At 51.5% G+C, this 7,066-nt stretch overlaps 2 non-coding genes across 2 annotated transcripts; both read right to left on the reverse strand.

The window, feature by feature from the left end:
• Positions 1 to 4,684: 4,684 nt before the first annotated feature.
• On the reverse strand, positions 4,685 to 4,755 carry TRNAG-GCC (transfer RNA glycine (anticodon GCC)). Its single transcript has one exon. It is a non-coding gene; the product is annotated as a tRNA-Gly (tRNA).
• A 594-nt stretch (positions 4,756 to 5,349) lies between these two features.
• TRNAG-GCC (transfer RNA glycine (anticodon GCC)) lies at positions 5,350 to 5,420 on the reverse strand. The gene has a single exon. It is a non-coding gene; the product is annotated as a tRNA-Gly (tRNA).
• Positions 5,421 to 7,066: the final 1,646 nt, after the last annotated feature.

Here is a 7,066-nt window from a genome sequence, read left to right on the forward strand (position 1 = left end):
AAGTGGAAACCACATTACTTAAATACTCAGCAAAGCAGATGGAGGAGATGTTTACCTGCCAGCTTCTGTTTGGGAAATCACTGCCTGGGTATGTTGCCCGATTACAGCGTGTCACATACAGAACTGAGGTGGATCATTGGACTTGCCAGGGTAATAAAGGCAGCCCAAAGCCCAGGCTGAGATTTTTACAGCACATGGACGAACACAACTCTGGATTACCTTTCTGTCCTACTTGGAGCAAGGAGCAAAGCAGGTTCTCAGTCAACAGTTAATGAAAGAATATGATCGTGTATGATGTGTTTAAGATCACAGTTTGTCTGATTGTGACTTTGCACTAATACTGTTACATGAGTACATGCAGTGCAGAACACATTGCATGCATTACCTTATGTAATTCCCTAAAAACAGTGCAAAGTCACAGCCAAGGCTGTCTCCGCTAAAGACACAGAAATGTGCATACAGTGGCTGAAACCTCTGCCACCTCCTGGCCGGGCCATTTGGACATCAACACATGAAATGAGATAGGGCTAAACGAAATAATACATGTAAAGTGCCTGGCACCCAATAGGCATCCAACAGGTGGGAGCTTTGATGTTTGAAGAGAGGATAATGTAACATGGTAGATTTCAGACCTGGTGTCAGAAAAATCTAGGTTTGATTTCTGCACCTCCCATCCATAAGTTGTGTGACCTTGTATGTTTCGTAACATCTCTGAGCCTCATTTCCCCCATCTGTAAAATGGGTATTATAGTACCTAGCTCTGTGGCTTATTTTAAGGTTTAAATGAGATAACACATGTAAAGCATCCACCACATTACCTAGCATGTAGTAAGTGCTCAGCAAATGGTTACTTCTTTCCTGCCTTAATGGTAGAAAACCAGCCCTAGACCTTCATTTCAACATCTCAAGTATGTACTTCATCTGTATGTACACTTGTGTGTGGTGGAGAAATGCTTCAGAGATGTCTAACACTAGACAGTGGCAAAAATGCATGGAGAAAGCTGCACTTCAGTTGGGACCTGAGTTCTGCACGAGGGAAGTACCCTCTGTAATTGGGTGTGTGCACTTTGCAGCTGACGTGCTTTAAGAAGATGGGCGGGAGGAACTGGTGTACAGTTGAGGGGGCCTGGGCTTTGTAGGTGCCAAGGTTCAGATCCTCTGTGACCTCAAGAAAGGGACTTGGTTTCCCTGAGGCTCTGTTTCAAATCTAAATGATGAGATGATAATAACTACAGAAGGAGGTTGCTGTGAGGGATAACCAACCCCTGGAATACTTAGAGTGTGTTCCTGGGAAGTGGTCAGCTCCCCAGTCCTCATGCACCCTGGGGTTGTCCCCGAGCTGCGTTACAGAGGCCGAGGGGCCCAGTGCGGGGCTGTGGTTTTGTTGCAAGAAAGAAAGTGGGGCGCAAGAGGATGGTCACATCCCAGGTCTCAGGTGAGTCCCCGGGACGGCCGCCGAATGTGGGTTCTTGTCTTCATGCAGGAAAGAATTCAAGAGCGAGCCATAGTAAAGTGAAAGAAGGTTTATTCAGGGAGATACACACTCCATAGACAGAGTGTGAGCCATCTCGGAAGGTGAGAGAGGTCCCAGGGTATGGGATTGTCAGTTTTTATAGGGGTGGGTAATTTCATAGGCTAATAAGAGGCTTATTCCAGGAATGGAGCCACCGCCCACTTCTGGCCTTTTACTGTCCGCCTCGGAATTGACATGGCCCCTGTGGGTGTGTCATTTAGCTTGCTGATGTGTTACAGTGAACCTGTACTGAGGCTCAAGGTTAGTAGAAGTCAATCATCTGCCATCTTGAACCTAGCTGTTTCTAACCAGTTTATGTCGTGTCCTGAATGGCTATGGCATTCTTGTAAAGGTTGTGCCCTGCCCCGTCCTGTCTCATTTGTGTTGCTGAGACGAGGCATCCTCGCCTGTGGCTCCTTCTCAATCAGGGACAGGGTAGTCGGTGTGGCACTTTGTGAAGTTGAGAGCAGGGTAGAGAGCTTGGAGTTGGCCAGCATTGGGCGTTGTGCCTCCTGGGGAATGGGTGTTGCTGCCATCCTGCGACACCTCTGACTAGTTCAGAATGGAGGCTCTGAGCAATCTCTAGAGGATACTTCGTCAGCCAGAGTTTTTAGAGAAATGAAGCAGAAGCCGATCTCTTCTCTGGGACATAGAACAGCGATGCGTGTGACCCTAATGTCAGCAAAGGTCACTGGGACTTGTGATCTGGGCCAAATATTAACTTCAGAACTAGTTGAGATCCCCCAGCTGTGGCTCACAACGTGGAGATGAAAGAGGAGACGGGGTGTTCTTTTGAAGAGACACTAGCCTGGAACTGGGGATGCCCGGATTTCAAACTTCACTTCCTCTGCTTCCCTTTGTAGTTGCTTTTTCTCTCTGCCTGTGCCCTGTGGAGAGACCAGGTCCTGCTGACGGGGGCTATTTGGGGCACCCCCAAGGGGTTGGTTCACCCCTAGGCAAACGCATGTCAAGTCACATCCTGGCATCGGCATCTGTCCCCAGCCACGGCCCTGGGGACCTGGTCCTTCTCAGTGTGCGTTTTGAGATCCTGGTAGTGGTGCCCTTTGTCCCTCCTAACTTGAATAGTAAACTAGGGGTTAGGCCCGTCCAAGTACAGTTCTGATTTACCCAACAGGTTAGGTGTAGATGAGCAGGCCACGCCTTGTCACCAGTACGGCAGCGTGGGGCTTTGCCCGTGTTTCCCTACAGCTTGCCCTGCGGCCCCGCCCGCCGGCACAGATGGGTCCCTGGGCAGATGCTTACTGATTCCTCACTTACTGTGTGGGGAGCTCTAGACGCGGGGAGAGGGCTGGCGCTCAAGAGGCAGAGAATCGTGGCACCAGTCTGTCCTCAGGGACTCTGGCCTGGAGCTGTGGAGCTAGAAACATGAAACACGTGAGAAAGAACCCGTGACATTCCATGGTGCAGTGCTGGGCACAGACTGCGGGGTCGCCGAGTCCTTCAGCGTTCAGAGGAGGAGTGGTCCTTCCTGGGATGGTCGGGAAAAGCAGGGGGCTGGATGTGAACTGGACTTACGGCTGGCTAGGATGTGGACGGGAGCGGGAGCTTCCCCATGGAGTGGAATGGACAGGAAGTGTCCAAGGAGTAGCATAGCAGGGCCCAGTAAGAAGCCCTTACTGGAGAGGAAAGTTGTGCTGGGCAGCTGAGCAGTGAGACTGCAGAGGTGAGCCGGCCCTGTCTTGATCACCCTGACTGTCAGGTAGAGAGCGTGGGCTCGGGTCGTGGGACAGGTCTTCCTGCTGTGGCCCCAGGGGTGACCCACAGGGCCAGGCCCAGTGCTCTGAGAACTGGTGGTTTTGGTGAGAACATGTTCTCAGGGTTCCCTCCACAGGGAACCACTGTTTGTCATTGTCTCGATCTCCTGGACACTGATAATATTCTTTCTCCAAGAGCAGATAGAGACTTGGGGTTCCAGGCCCTCGGGAACTGAATGGGCCATTGTGTTTGTAGTGGCCTGGGGTGCCCTGAGTTGCGTCCTGGTAAGATTCGGGGTGGGGGGACCTTGTAGCTGGTGTAGAGCGAACGGGAATGTCAGGGGGTGCTGAACACAGATATTCCCCTTGCCCATCTCCTCCCCCTTCAGGAGACCCTATTACACTTGCCCGCTGTCACCCGTCGTTAGTGCCCCATTCCTCACGCTCTCCCACCATTTGGTCTCTGTCAGCCTTTGCAGTCTTCAGAGTTCCCTAAACGCTGTTCAAATCCCTACCACCCACCGCTGCAGATCACTCGTACCTTCCGTGGCTGCTCACGGCCACCAGAAGCAAAGGCCACTTCCTTTGCCAAGCACGTGAGTGGGCGCAGCCTCTCTGGCCCTGTCACCCACGTCTCCTCCCACCTGTGTCCTTTGTGCTGCCAATCCAAGTGCCTCTCTCCTTCCTCTGAGCCTTTGTTCATGCTGTTCCCTCTGTCCGGGCTTCCTCACCCTGAATGAACACCTACTGATCTTTCAGAACCCCTTTCAAAAGCTGACCCTCATGAAGCCACACCTCACTCCCTCCCCACGAAAGCTGCCGCTTGTGCTCTTTCTCGCCTGCCCCCTCCTCACCTTGCACTGTCCTCACCAGGTTTTTTTTCTCTGTTTTGCATGAAAGTCCTTGAGGCCTCTCTTGTTTCCCCTCCACGGGATTCTGGCAGAGAGCCCCTCAGGGGCAGGGAATGCATGCCCTTTGCTGTCTCTCAAGTGGGAAGGAGGGCCCTTTCCGGTGGCTCAGGGACCGTTTGTGACCTGAAACAAGGAGACAGGCGAGGAGTTCCAGGTCGGGCTGCCCTGCTGGCAGGGCTGGGTCTTTGCTGCCCTGCTGGAGCCTCATGAATGTCGTTACTCCCACTCTCAGGGCTGCTCTAACACCGACGGAGCAGAAACACACACGGCCTGGCTTCCCCCGGGGCATCGTAGTCAGAGTCCCCGGGCAGCCTGTCTGGACAGGAGGGGAGGCACAGCTGCTTGCAGCGGTTTTGGTGATCCCCACATCCTGGACTCCTCAAGAACAAGGGGACACAAGATCTAGGTCTCTGTGGTTAGGAAACAGGTGTGGAAAACTCAGGCTAGAAAAAAGTCATTCTAGGTTTTTCAGACTGTATCACCAATGCTGTAGGCAGTGTGAAATGTCAAATCCAGTCTCTTAGGATGATAAAAAAGTTTGCTGCTGCATTGGCTGGGAATCGAACCCAGGCCTCCCGCGTGGCAGGCGAGAATTCTACCACTGAACCACCAGTGCTCCAGCTGTGCACAGCTGTGTGAGCACCTCCCTTTAACCCCAGTCGTCTTGTCTGTACGCTGATTCACAGAATGGAAGGCCACATCAGCACAGCTGCAACGGCAGAGGCTTAGGCTCCAGAGCAGGAGAGAAGGCTGGAGGAGGCTGTGTGTGTGCGTTACGTGTGTGCGTGAGAAGTTGATTTGCCTTCAGACGTCAGGACAGGAAGTAGAGCTCAAGTCGTTCCTTCTCAGTAGCAAAAAGCCCACTGAGACTCTGGGGACTTCCTCCTCTCTGAAGTGTGGGTCCTCCCATTCCACATTCACGTGGTGTGTTGAGCTGTTTTACAGCTCACAGGCTTCAGCACAGCTTCCTGCTGGAGACTGGCCAAGGCTGAGGGGGTGCAGCAGGAGTCCCCTTACCGGGGGAAGGGTCCCGCAGCCAGTGGTGGTGCCTCTGTGGAGAAGCCAGCTGCTGTTCGTGCTCACGAAGCAGGGAAGTGCACTCGGAGATTCGCAGCACCCTTGGCTGCTGCAGGCTGGGCGTGACTGAGGAGCTGGATCCTGCAGCAGGATCTCCGGGGGAGCTTGCCAGGAAGAGGCCAAAAAGCAGCACTGCATTGGCCGGGAATCGAACCCGGGCCTCCCGCGTGGCAGGCGAGAATTCTACCACTGAACCACCAATGCTCTGGCTGTTCTCTGGCACACCTGCAGGGCTTTCCTCAAGAGGCTGTGTCTGTCATGACAGAGAGCTCTGACACATCACTGGGCGTCGTCTGGCTGGTTTGTTCTGTTTGAGAATACAGCCGGTTTATGTAGAGCCATCCTTGCTGTGCCTTATTACACTGCTTAGGGAGGGGGCGCTTATGGAACTGGCTTCCTCCCGAGGCCCTTGGTTCATCCACAGCCCTCAGCCCCCTGGGGTGGGCTTGGTGGAATCACACCCTATAAAGATCAAAGCAAGAGGGCCCTCACAGACCATCTGCGCAGCCCCTTCCTGGAATCCCTGTTTCTGCTCCCACATCCGCCAGCTCAGGAGTCAGGCCTGTTTGATTCACCTGTGGCCACAGTCCCAGGCACAGAATAGATGCCCCCTACGACTTGCGGGATTGAATCTTTATCAAGCCCTGTAATCCCCGTTGAACAGCCTTTTTACAGGAGTGGTCACAGCCTCACAGCACAGCACATGTAGTTAAACAACGCTAATTACTAGCAGGTTCCTGACACTGATCTGGAACCACACAAACTAATTAATACCTTTTGGACTTGACTGTCCTTAAAATTCTTTGAGCCAGCTTGAGACCCCCATTTATGCCAAAGGCGAGCAGTTTACCTGCTGTGATGGGCAGAGCAATTAGGCAATGAGTCCAGGCAACTACTTTGAAAAGTCTGTGATCTCTAGGCCTCCCTCGTCACACCTTCAGCTGCTGCATGGGTCCTAGTCCCTCCCACCTTATGATGAGACAGTCTCCCCCTTCGCATCCATCTCACAGCTTTTTTTTTTTTTTTGGAGTATAATTGCTTTACAATGTTAGTTTCTTTTGTACAATGAAGTGAATCAGCTGTATGTATACCTATATCCCCTCCTTCTTGGATCTCCCTCCCACCCCACCCCCACCCCCACCCCACCTGTCTAGGTCACCACAGAGCACCGAGCTGAGCTCCCTGTGCTATATATACAGCAGGTTCCCACTAGCTATTTTATACATGGTAGTGTATTTCTGTCAAACCTTATCTCCCAATTTATCCCACTCTCCCCTTCCCCCACTACATCCACATGTCCATTCTCTACATCTCCGTCTCTATTCCAGCCCTGCAAATAGGTTCATCTGTGCCATTTTTCTAGATTCCACATAAATGCATTAATATATTTGGTTTTGTTTTTCTGACTTCACTGTGTGACAGAGTCTAGGTCCATCCACGTGTCTACACATGACCCAATATCGTTCCTTTTTATGGCTGAGTAATATTCCATTGTATATATGTACCACATCTTTATCAATTCTTCTGCAGATGGATCTTTAGGTTGTTTTCATGTCCTGGCTATTGTAAATAGTGCTGCAATGAACATTGGGGTACATGTATCTTTTTGAATTATGCTCTTTTCAGGTACATGCCCAGTAGTGGGACTGCTGGGTCATGTGGTATTTCTATTTTTAGTTTTTTAAGGAACCTCCATACTGTTTTCCATAGTGGCTGTATCAATTTACATTCCCACCAACAGTGTGAGAGGGTTCCCTTTTCTCCACACCCTCTCCAGCATTGTAGATTTTTTGATTATGGCCATTCTGACTGGTGTGAGGTGATACCTCATTGCAGTTTTGATTTGCATT

This window comes from Phocoena phocoena, chromosome 20 (assembly GCF_963924675.1).
Source record: "Phocoena phocoena chromosome 20, mPhoPho1.1, whole genome shotgun sequence".
Taxonomy (NCBI): domain Eukaryota; kingdom Metazoa; phylum Chordata; class Mammalia; order Artiodactyla; family Phocoenidae; genus Phocoena; species Phocoena phocoena.